Source organism: Mus musculus, chromosome 13 (assembly GCF_000001635.26).
Source record: "Mus musculus strain C57BL/6J chromosome 13, GRCm38.p6 C57BL/6J".
Taxonomy (NCBI): Eukaryota; Metazoa; Chordata; class Mammalia; order Rodentia; family Muridae; genus Mus; species Mus musculus.
Genome location: NC_000079.6, coordinates 47,333,820 through 47,346,394, shown reverse-complemented (window position 1 = coordinate 47,346,394; position 12,575 = coordinate 47,333,820).

Genomic DNA, 12,575 nt, shown 5'->3' with positions numbered 1-12,575 from the left:
GGATACAACTTCCCTTTAGTCAAAGACTCTCGAGAGTTCTACAACACATTCAGATGACTTGTGACAAGATTCCTCTAAGACTGTTAAATGCCCCACACTCTACTTTTTCATTGATTTCTCTCCCGTAGTCTTTTTCATCATCCAACCACGTTTCTAGCCTTCAGTATCTGCCCTGATTTCTGCCTTGGTATCCTTGAGAGAGGGTCTGTTTCGATTCCTGAAATCCCTCATTATAAATAACTTCATTGTGTGCAGTGGGTGGCTTTTCTGAACCGAGTTTGTCTCTTTATATCTAAATTTACTTCTGAAGCTTAATTCATCAATAGGAAGGCTTTGCACCATAAAGAGCCTTTATTTCCCAAAAAGGAAAGCAGAATTCTGCTTGGGAGTTATAGAAAGCACAATTAAATTTAACTCTGAGGCTGTTGAACTGTTTCCTTCGTCTATAAAAGCATTGGGGAATGAATGAGCGGAAAGTAAAAAAAAAAAAAAAAAAAAAGTAGTCGGGGAAAGTTCTCTGATGAGTACAAAGAGAAAAATCACAACATCACAACGCCTGCTGATGTGATCCTGGCAGTAAGCCGGCTCCTAAAGGGCGGGGCTATAGGCCAGCTCCTAGGGGCAGGGCCAAAGGAGGCTCCTAAGGGGCGGGGCCGTAACTCCAGAAAGTCTGAACTAGAGGCCAATTTCAGGAAGTGATATAGTTGATGGGTTTCCGAGAACCTAAGTACCCATCCCCAGGACATGAAATGCTTCACATGAAATAACTGATCACACACACTCTGAGCTTACATTTTAGTCAGCTCACCAAATCATTCATAGTGTTTCCCCCATCCCTGAAGTACGGGCACATGCCTGCAATCATGCTTGCCGTTCTTCATGTTACTGATTCTCATGGTTTAAAGGTCCTGCCTTAGGACTGAGGGGATGGTATTACATTATAATGGCAGTGTCTACATAATCTTGATATCCGGATTAAAAACTCAAGGAAGGGACTACTCCAATCAACAAGGTTTTTTGTTTTTTTGTTTTTTGTTTGTTTGTTGTTGTTGTTTTTCCCTCCCTGCAATGTGTGTTCATGTCTTCGATAGGTGAATCTTTCCGAGTGCTTCTAAGACACTTTTTAATGGAAGGCATTGGCAAGGAGTCAAAGTCCCACCTCTTACAGTGCTAAGCACCCACATGGAAGAATTCAACATTCCAGGTACACTCCAGGGCAATACACTGCAGTGCACAGAGGTGGCCGTGGCTGAGTCCTGGGACAGCTATGGCAGTGGAAGGAAGAGCTGTAAGTCCAGGTATAAGAATCAGGAGGGAGAGCTGGGGAGATTGCTCAGTTGGAAGAGTGCTTGCCACACAAGATAAAGGACCTGCGTTGGATTTCCAAAAAGCCACATTACAAAGCCAACATCAGGAGACAGAGACAGGAGGACCCCGGCCACTTACCAGCCAACAAGCTCCAGGTTCAACGAGATCCTGTCAAAAAAAAAAAAAAAAAACCAAGGTGGAGAGCAACTGAAGAAGACTCCCAACATCGGCCTGCAACCTTCATACGCACGTGCACACGTGCATGCACACGCCTGCACACATACGTGCACACACACACAAAAAGAACCCAAAAGGCTCTGATGGAGAAGCGGGGACATGGCAGGATTATTTTTCCGTGTTCTTGACAGTTTCATGCATGCGTATTAAGTATGCATTCATGTATGTAGGTGAGTATGCTCACATGCATGTATGTATGCTCAGACACTTAAATATACAAATCTGAAAGAAGGATTTCTAGGTAGAATTGACCATGGAAGCAAAGGCTACAGGGAAAAGCAAGGACCAGATACAAAAGTCTTGCCAAAAAGGGAATAAACACTAGGAGAAAAACAAAAACAAAAACAAAAACAAAAACATAACTTAGAGTCAAACTGCATTGTTCAATCTACTTTAACCCAAGTCTAGGAGGAAATCTGTTCTGCGCATGCAACAGAACTTTAGGTCAGAAGTTACTTGTAGAATATGGGACAAGGAACCTTTTCAAACAATGGGAAAAGAAGGCTCTGGTCATGTCATAAAGTGTGCCTAGGAACCCATTTGGTGTCTCTTGAGAGCAGTGGCTACTGGCACATCCTGAACTCTAAGGAGGTAGGTTGGGCGTAGGTGTTGGATACAGGAAGCTTTCTCTCTATCTCCAAGCGGCTGAGACTTATTTGTGGGTAAGGTACAAGATGGAGACCTGGATTATCCTATCCAGTCTTCTATAATGTCAGTGAAAGTGAAGTGTGGTAAGGACATGGATTGTGATTTTGAATGAACAAGCCCAGTGGTTGGCAAGATTGTGACAACATCCTGCATGAATCGAGTAGACTGAGACAGCATTTGAATAAAATTATATCTCTTCTCTCTAGTTCTTCATTGAATTGCCCGAAACTTAAAATAGAGAACTAACTAAAAATAAAGAAATAAGTAAACTTCTTGTGATATGCGAATGCAATCAAATAATTAGAAATTAGGGAGATTCTTGGTTAATAGTTCAATTCTGACACCCCTCTTTCTAACATAAACAAATAATACTATAAGTTCTCAGAGCTCAGGGGATAAAAATATATATATATATATAATGAACAGCCTGGCCAAATTAATTGGACAAGACCCTGAGACCGATCTGATCATTTAAGTAGCTCCATCCATGGCCACTATTTATCTAAAGTTTGTACTGAGTTACTTCATTTTACTCTGTCGTGTTCTGGAATGTTCTGTCATGAAACTAGAGAAATTTACACCTACAACTCTCAGCTACCTTTCTTTGTATTCCTAGCCTTAACACTCATTCATAAAATGCATAGTTGTGGGGTTCCTAACACCCATTCATAAATGCAGAGCTCCAGAGTTCCTGCTTGCTATTCAGTGCGCTGGGTCATTGTGCTCCTATCATCCTCACAGCTTAGAATCCTGCATGTATTTCTGCTGATACAGTTGATCATTTCACTTAAAGGGGGTTAGAGAAGATGACCAGTCATTCCATGCTTTATCGGGAGGAGCATCTAATTTGGTTAGCCATGGGAAGAAACCAAGTAAGACTGGGAAGCTCTTACATGAACACGTGAGAGAGCCATCCACACAGACACAAATATCATTGGTTCTAAGCATCAAATTTGATCTAACCTGGCCTCAAGCAAGTAATTAATTCTTGAAAAGAATCAATTAAAGCTCTCTTCTTATTATGACTTTATATTTAAGAAATCAGCACATGATCCAGGAGAAGCCAGAGCTGGCCTATATTGATTGCCATTAAGATAGGCTATAGGACATGTTCTGGCCCAACAGGGTGCAAAATAAAGACTTATTTTGTGAACTTTATTTTGTTGATTGGTGTATAAAACCACATCAGAATTTCAAGGTAAGCTGCATCTCAGCATGACAGCGTAAACTGTTGGTCCTCTGTCTTTCTGCCCTGTGATGTCATCGCTAACACGTATCGATTCATGCTTGTTACTAAATACATACTCAGTGTGCTGTAGAGACTGTTCTGAGCCTAGTTCTCATAAGTTCTGCTGAGCCAAAAGAATAAACAAAAACAAAATCCTTTAATCCCAGCACAAACACACAGACTCTGAGCCAGGTGCGACCTGGACTCGAGAGGGCGCAATCTTTACCTTCACAAAGAGCTCAACTTAATTGGAGCCTGGAATTCAGCATCACATTTGAAATATCAGGGAAGAGGCATAAACAAAAAGGGGTACCAGGTTCTGAGGTGGCATGCCAAGGCCCCAAATGCTGAGAGAAAATTTGTGCACAGCAGGAAGCAAGCACTCCAGATGGGCAGGAGGGAGCTTGTGCCACTCCATCTTCCACCACCTGCTCCCCACTTCAACAAGGAAAACAAAACAAACTCTTTGGGGAAATTATGTCTCACCATGTGATAAGGTTCAAGATTCTCTTGTCCCCTGCACTCTCTGGCAGGAGCACCAGAGCCAGGCTGATGGGGGAGTGGAGAATCATGATGAGAACCTAACAAGAGAGACCAAACTGCATGAGCAAAGCTCTGCAGAGTGTTGTCTGCCTTTCCCACGTGAACCCAGGGATTGTCTGACAAAAGGGAAGACAGGTTGGGCGAATGAGCAAGTCCACGTGACTGAAAAACCTCTACCCTGCAAGCTGAAGCCATCATGTGCTATGGTCAAAAACGTTCATAAATTAGACCAAGCCATAATGCTTCATGGTATTTGGAGATTAGACTAAACCATGATATTTGGAGGTGGGAGATAACTAAGATTGTATTCAATGAGTCTGTGAGAGCAAAGTTCTTTGATGGCATTAGTGGATTTGTAAGAAGAGGAAGAAAGACCTAAGCTTTCATCTTGGGATGCTCTTCATACCTCTTTTGCTAGATTATGATATTTCAAATTGACCGTACCAAATGCTAGATATCATGTTCTTGGACTTCCCATACTCTAGAAACTCTATTCTTCCTAAACTACCTAAACATACCTGCAGACTAGGGCAGTGGCGATACAACTGGAGATCCACAACTCATTTTCAAAACAATGCAAAATTGCAGATTGCGGAAATGACCCAAAATTACAAATTCCAAGATGTCAGAATAAAGCTTGAAGATCCCAGTGCAAACTTTCCAACTTAATAAAGCAAAAATAAGAAAGAGAATTGTGTGTGGGGTGTCTGTGTGTGTGTGTGTGTGTGTGTGTGTGAGAGAGAGAGAGAGAGAGAGAGAGAGAGAGAGAGAGAGACCCACCCACTCCCCCCAAAAGGACATAGACAAAGAAAATAGCAGAAACTTGGAGTGAGAATTCTCCAAGGCAACAGAGAGTTCTGTGGTTGGATCTCAGCACTGGCCCCTCTTGACGCGCTTAGAGAAAGGCAGAAGAAGGCAGAGTGTTCAATTTAGAGCCTAAGACAGCAGCACTGTCACCAAGAGGCAGGAAAGTGAGGATAGTCAGTGTAGGGATGACCTACGCTCCAGTGGCTGTTCCTAAACCCAGGCTCTTCTGGCTTTCATAGTCTCTGGTGAAAAATCTGGTGTAATTCTGATAGGCTTGCCTTTGTATGTTACTTGACCTTTTTCCCTTACTGCTTTTAGTATTCTATCTTTATTTAGTGCATTTGTTGTTCTGATTATTATGTGTCGGGAGGAATTTCTTTTCTGGTCCAGTCTATTTGGAGTTCTGTAGGCTTCTTGTATGTTCATAGGTATCTCTTTCTTTATATTTGGGAAGTTTTCTTCAATAATTTTGTTGAAGATGTTTGCTGGTCCTTTGAGTTGAAAATCTTCATTCTCATCCACTCCTATTATCCGTAGGTTTGGTCTTCTCATTGTGTCCTGGATTTCCTGGATATTTTGAGTTAGGATCTTTTTGCATTTTCCATTTTCTTTGATTGTTGTGCCGATGTTCTCTATGGAATCTTCTGCACCTGAGATTCTCTCTTCCATCTCTTGTATTCTATTGCTGATGCTCAAATCTATGGTTCCAGATTTCTTTCCTAGGGTTTCTATCTCCAGTGTTGCCTCACTTTGAGTTTTCTTTATTGTTTCTACTTCCCTTTTTAGGTCTAGTATGGTTTTGTTCATTTCCATCACCTGTTTGTATGTTTTTTCCTCTTTTTCTGTAAGGACTTCTACCTGTTTGATTGTGTTTTCCTAAACCCATGCACATACAGGTATGGGAGGGAGGGAGGGAGGGAGGGAGGGAGGGAGGGAGGGAGGGAGGGAGGGAGGGAGGGAGAATATGAAGATGGAAAGAAAAGATCATGTGAGGATAGGGGAGGAAGGAATGGGAATCGATCAAAACACATGACACAGTATATGAAATCCTCAAATGATTTTTAAAACTTAAAGCATTCTCAGCTATCTACAATGGTCCTCCAATTCAAATGCCACTACTGCTCAGACAAAATCAGGGTGTTGAGAAGGGGAGCCCTCTTGAAAGCCCTTAGCAGTGCCTAGAATTGTACCAGCAGCAGAACAAAACTTATAGGAGCCTGGGGCAGATTCTCAGCCCAGTAATAACTTCAGGGATGCCAGTTAGTATATGATGCTTCTCTCTCTCTCTCTATCTATCTATCTATCTATCTATCTATCTATCTATCTATCTATCTCTATCTCTATCTCTATCTCTGTGTGTGTTTGTGTGTGTGTGTGTAACTTGCTCATCTCTCTGTCTGTCTCTCTGTCTCTAGCACTCTCTTACACTTGCTTTCTCTATCTTTGTCTCTCTGTCTACCTGTCTCTCTGTATCTTTGTTTCTCTCTGTCTCTTTCTCTCTCTTTGGATGTGATAGTCCCTAGTTCTCTCTTACACTTGCTTTCTCTCTCTGTCTCTCTGTGTCCCTTCCTCTCTGATTCTCTCTGTCTCTCTGTCTCTCTCTGACTCTCTCTCTGTCTCTGTCTCTCTCTGTCTCTCTGTCTGTCTCTCTGTCTCTGTCTCTGTCTCTGTCTCTCTCTCTCTCTCTCACACACACACACACACACACACACCCCAATCCTCAATTTCCCCTTCTTCTGAGTAAGTGTGTTCATCTTACACATCCCCCATTTATACGGCAATGTTTTCGGATGACATTATATCCTAATTACCTAATAATGTCCCTGAAAAACTAGCTGATGAGCTCTGTAACAAGCAGTCAGGTTGGGGAGTAGGGAACGTGGGACAGATAGATTTTGATGAGATGGAAAAAAAGGAAAGAGAAATTGGACCGAATTATTATAGTATCGCAGCTTCCGCCCCTGCTGTTCTCAGCCCTGTTCAGCTGAAATCAGAGGGCTTAGATTCCCAGCCACCCACCCACTCCCACACTCCCATTCAGTCAATTAGGTGGGATACTGGCCCAGAGGAGAAACCACTAGTACCAGTGAGCCTGCTGGCAAGTATCTATCCAAACAAGTACTGATCCAGGACTGGAAAGTGTTGATGCTGTCTTCCTGACACACTCTTCTTACTGGTTCTGACCCTGGCCGAGAGTGATGTTATAGAAACCTTCCCAGGAACAAAGGGTCTTTTCTTCCAGAATGACTCAAAGCTTCCCCCCCCCCCCATAAAAGGCTCTGCTCCCCCTACCTCACACCAGGGAGTCTTAGTAGATCTTACCCTCTCCTTGCAATTTTCCATACTACACAGCATTCTCTCGACTGCACATGTCCAATTAGGTACCTGGTGCCTTTTTCTTTGCCTCAGCACTATAGCGCCAGGCTCAGGGGCAGAGCCTACTTACTCACACGTTGACCTGCTATCAGGCTCACAGAGCACGTGATTAGACTTTTACTCTGGGTCCACCTCGCTCCTGGTACATACAGCTTTGGGGCAATGTTGGTTGTACTTGGTTCATTCTTTGGAAGTTTACCTTCTGACTCTTTCTTCATTCTCACAGGCTCCACCCGGAGAAGACCATGCTCCTGTGTGTCTGGCATTGTCAATACCAAACATGTCCTTACCAACTTGAAAATAATATGTCTTTCCTCCCAAGGAGAACTGTGTTTCTCTGTCCCTTAAACACACTTCCCCCGGTGATAAAGCGTCCAACCTCTTGCTCAACGTACTATACTCCTAACTGCAATGTGCGAGAAAAGAATCAAAACAGAAGCCTGGAGATGCATGGACTGGAATTCATACCAGGCATCCTATCACTGCATCCTTTGAAAAGCATTGGTGGGGAAGGAGGGTGAGATCCTGGGGGTCCTGTGTGCTGAAAGGAGAGGCTGGATAAATGACAAGGACTCGTAGTCACTGCTGTACTGGTGACAGATGCCATGGAGGCAAACAGACATGGGGGCACAAACCCCACATAGCCTACACTCTCGTCTCAACTTGTAATTAGTGTTTATGTTCACCTATGTAAGCCCATGTTTCCTCATTTGTGCAATGAGCTCACACTTGAGCGAATGCTTGTAAAAACCAAACGAGGACATCAAGTGTCTTCCACTGTGTCCTTTACATTTGGGGGGGGGGGTCTGAAGCTTGCTCTATCAGCTAGGCTGGCTGGCCAGTGAACTCCCAGCATCCTTCAGTCTCTACTTGCCAATGCTGGGGCATTTGAACTCACTTCCTCAAGTGCTTCTGACCACTGACCCACTATCACCCCCAGCCATATTCACCCATGCTTGAAATGAAAGCCAAGACAATGTATTTAAAATATTTTTTCACCATAAAAAGCCTGCCATTCCACACATTTTTAAAGGTAGGAAACTGTATATTTACACTGAGCCTTTGAGGCTACTCTGGAGTGGACAAGGCACCTTTTAGTACAGAAAAATAACACGTTGTCTTATTTAATTTATTTACAATTTAATTTATCTAATTTTTAAACATATTACAGTGTGCCTGTTACCAGGCCCTGGAAGACTCAAAAGTGATCTTCAAATATCTAGATGTTCTCATATAAATCACTCCCTCCTCGAGAGAATGTCCTACATAACCTAGAGAACCCCATGGGGTGAGGTCAGTAAGGATAACAGAAATAGAAGGGGTTTCTATTGTGTCTGTCTGTGTTGGGATGTGTCGGGATGTGGGTATGTGCATGTGAGTATAGGTGCCCACAAAAGCCAAAAGGACCCTGGATCCCCTCGAGCTACAGCTGCCTGTACTGGGTGCTAGGAACCAAACTCAAGTCTTCTGTAAAAGCAACGCTCGCTCTCAATCAATGAGCCACCTCTCTAGACCCTGAGGCGTAAGTTTAGGAGAAATGACTTCTTCATCTGGGGGAATAACCTAAGTATGAAGCCAACTGGCCAGTGACTTAAGAGAGCTCCTCAGTGCCATGTTTATTAGAAATACTTACATAGGGCGAGGCACACAGAATGCACAGAGATAGCTACAGGGGTGTGTGTGTGTGTGTGTGTGTGTGTGCGCGCGCGCGCGCACTGTAAGCTGCAAAGATAGAGATGGGGGGAGTGTGGTTCGAACTACATCTGTCAATAATGGGAACTTATCCCTTCATGAATATACCGTTCCTACAAATACATTGCTTTCTCCCAAAGAGATCCCTGAAACCGAGAGTGTTTGACTATGCATATTATTGACAATCACTCTTGCATTGATGATCTTGGATTAAGGACCCTACCCAATACCGTTCCAAACGGTCTGCCTCAGCCAACACCCTGTCCAACAGAGCAGCCTTTCAGAGCCTCAGATCAAAGCCTCCTGTGTGCAGAGTGCCCATTGTTCATCAGTGACATGTGACTTGCACCTGCTCCGCTGAGGTGTTCCGCTTTCACTGTGTCCCTCTCTGCCTCTGCAAGCTGTGGCAAGATCACAGGGGCCAGTCACTTCAGTGACGAAGGAAGCCACACTCTGCCAGTCACACGATGGACCAGCTGTGCTGGTCCTGTGTGAACCAGGTGCCTCCTGCTTCCCCCAGGAATCCGCTGCCAAGCCTTGGCAGAGAACGGACGAGCAGCTGCTCCTCGGGCTTCGGTCTTGTCTATTTCTCTCCTCCACAGCCTGAGAATCCAAATGCAATCCCCTGGCAAGCCGGGCACAAAGCAGAGGAAAGAAACTTTGAAAGAAGACGCAAGGGCGGTGACTACAGAAGGTTGACTGAGCTCACAGAAAAGCAGGAGACAGTCAATGAGTGCAGTAAGATCACTTGAACCCTAAGCTTCCCATGTCTCGAAGGCCAACGTCCTCACCACAGGAGAAACTTATCGAAAAGTGAATGGGGTACTAATCACAGATTGTCGTGATTGTTATTAGACATCCAGACACACAGAGTTCAAGCCGATGCCAACCAAGATCCAAATAAAACCACCATGATAATAACAACAGCCTCAGCTGAGACGATCAAGCAGCGCCCTTTGCCATACAAGAGGTTTGGTTCCATGACTTCTCATGGTTTAATTTGATTAACAGATCTGGGGATAGGAGGAGTGTTTGTTCTCACAGGCTTTTCTGGCTTTACGCTTTCTCCATGTGACCACCCAAGAAACACTGGTAGGCCGCAACTAGATTGCATTTACTTCCTGCACTGTGGATTGTATTGTCTTTTGTTTTATTTTTTTTTGAAAATATGTAAATACCACTAAGCCACTCATCCAACAGTCTCACGTTCTCATTCGATTGGAATGCTGCTTGCTCGTGCAGGCGGACCAGGAGTGGGCGACCAATTAGCCAAGTGGCTGACTCCAACCCCCAAAAGCTCTTCCTTGCACAGGGATCTCGAGCTGCAGTGGCCACTGTTTCCCAAGCACTGAGTCCCAAGTCAGGAGGAGGTGGGGGGAGGGGAGAGTATAAATGGTGCGGCTGTGCGGTGACTCATCCTCTCGCTGACTCCACTCTCTTGTCTGTTTGCAGTCGCTTGGACAGCTGTGTTGGCCATGTGGAGTCAGAGATATTTTTTGTTCCCAAAACAGGAAGATGGGATGAGGAGGGGGGAGCTGGGGGTGGGGGGGAGACGAGACAGTGGATGTGTGTGTGAGGATGTGAAGTCATGGTTGCCGTATGATTTCAGCTCCTCTGACAAGCCAGCCATCACTACCATTAGTCACTAGCCCTCCAAGGATGAGAGCCATCTGGGTCAATTCCCCAGTGAAGTGAGATGGAACTGGTATATCTGTGGCTCAGGTCTTGGAAACATGTCTCGCAGTAAGGAGAGGTAAGGGGTGAAGATGAGGTCGCTAGCTGGAAACTGAGGAAAAGCAGCCTGTTCACAATGAAAACAAAACAGAAGATACAGGCTGGGCTAAAGCTGTAAGCGAGTTGGCAGAGGGCTTGCCTAACATACAGGAAACCCTGGGGTCCAGCCTCGGGGCACTGCACAAGCAAGATGTGGTGGCATATATGCATGCTATCCTAGTTGTCAGGAGAAGGCAGGAGGATCAGGAATCCAAGGTCATCCTTAACTACATAGTATGAGGCCACCCTGAGATACACAAGTCAAACACCTTGACGTCCAAACGCCCATAGTTCAAAGAAACAGACACCAGAGAAGTACCCAACACGGAGGTAAGAGAGGGCGGGGTGATTTAGAATCACTAAGGATGGAACTGTGAGTGGAGCCAAAGGCAACATGTCCTCTCTAACATCAGCTGCCTCCTCTTCCTGGTCCCCAATCAGGACACGCCCTCCTCTGCCTGCCATGAAAGCATCTTAGCCTCCAACTTCAAGCCTTCCGCCGAAACTCCCACCCTCCTCGATAGGGTTCATCAGAGCGTCGTGCTCGGGTCGAGTTCTCTTTAAATAAACATTTATTGGAATGAAGCCTGTGTTCAAGGCTTGTTTCTGGCCATTTATGCTGCAAGAAATGAGGTAGAAGAGACAGGGACCCTGGGCCCACAAAGCCTAGACGACTGTCCATCAGTCTCCTTGCCATATTATATCAGGGTAGAGGAGTGGAAAGTCTCTAGCTAAAATGGCAAAACATTCTCTCATCATTTTGACCCAGCTGACTTGATGGATGAAGAAGGTTCCTCCTGTCCCACCCAAGACCACTCTTCTCTGGCCTCTGAGGGCCTCCCCCATCTCCCCTCCCAAGTGTCTGTAACTCTTTGAATACCCTATGGTGTTTATGCTTACTCTGCTAGGGTGGTTTCAATTCTTATTTGTCCACATAAATAAAAGCTTTTCTTTTTACATATATATTCCTCTCAGCCCTTTCTTCCCTCATATAACCTGCCACTTGTTGATCAGACTGAAAGAAATCCACTATAGGTGGAGATCAGGAAACATCAGTTATTTTAGAAAGCACAAGAAAAGCTTACAGTCAACCAGAACTTGATGGGAGGAAAGGAAAATCAGGAACAAACAGAAATGGCTATAAGCAGAGATGGGTTTACCTTAAACTTTAAAATCTGGAAAAAAAACAAAAACAAACAAACAAACAAACAAACAAAAAACCACCAGAAGGATTCCAGCCTATACGGAGGTTAGGAAATCAAGTTCGGACTAAATTAACATTTTTTGTTTCTTGGAGATACTATCTAAGCCTTACAATAATAGCATTGTAATAAAAAAAATCAAGGAAAATAAATCCAAGATGAAGGGGAGGGCACACTGTCCAATAAGCACCTGGGGAATGCAGAAGGGCTCTGAAGTGCTGAGAGACAGAGAAATACAGACATGAACAGGACCTCGCATTCAAGAGAACATTAAGATACAGTAAGACATCTCCATTCCCTGGCTGACTTTGTTAAATGGCATTAAGTTTTTAAGAAAAACAAGGAAGCTATCTGTCCTCAGCATCTCCTCTGGACTCCTCAGTGATCTCGGCCTGAAAGAATGTGTCCAGAACCTTCACCAAGTAAAAACGAATACTCCACTTCAGTCACAGAACACTTGCAGATGACAGTCCCCTCGCCCCCTGCCCCTAAGGAGCACTTGTCATTCAGCAGCTGAAGGAAGAAGAGTTATTCTTACCACAGAGCAGGGTGGATAAGAAAGGGGGATGGAGGTTATAAAAGTATAATTAGAACCCTATGAAATTTTCAAAGAGTAAATAATATAGATATGAAACTACCAAAGAACAATGTTTTACAATATTTTAAGAGTGGCTCTCTCTACTCTGGCATCTGCTCACACTTGGATCCAAGGACAGAGGTTAGGGAGATGTGAGTTTGACCAAGAAATTACACTTTGAGCA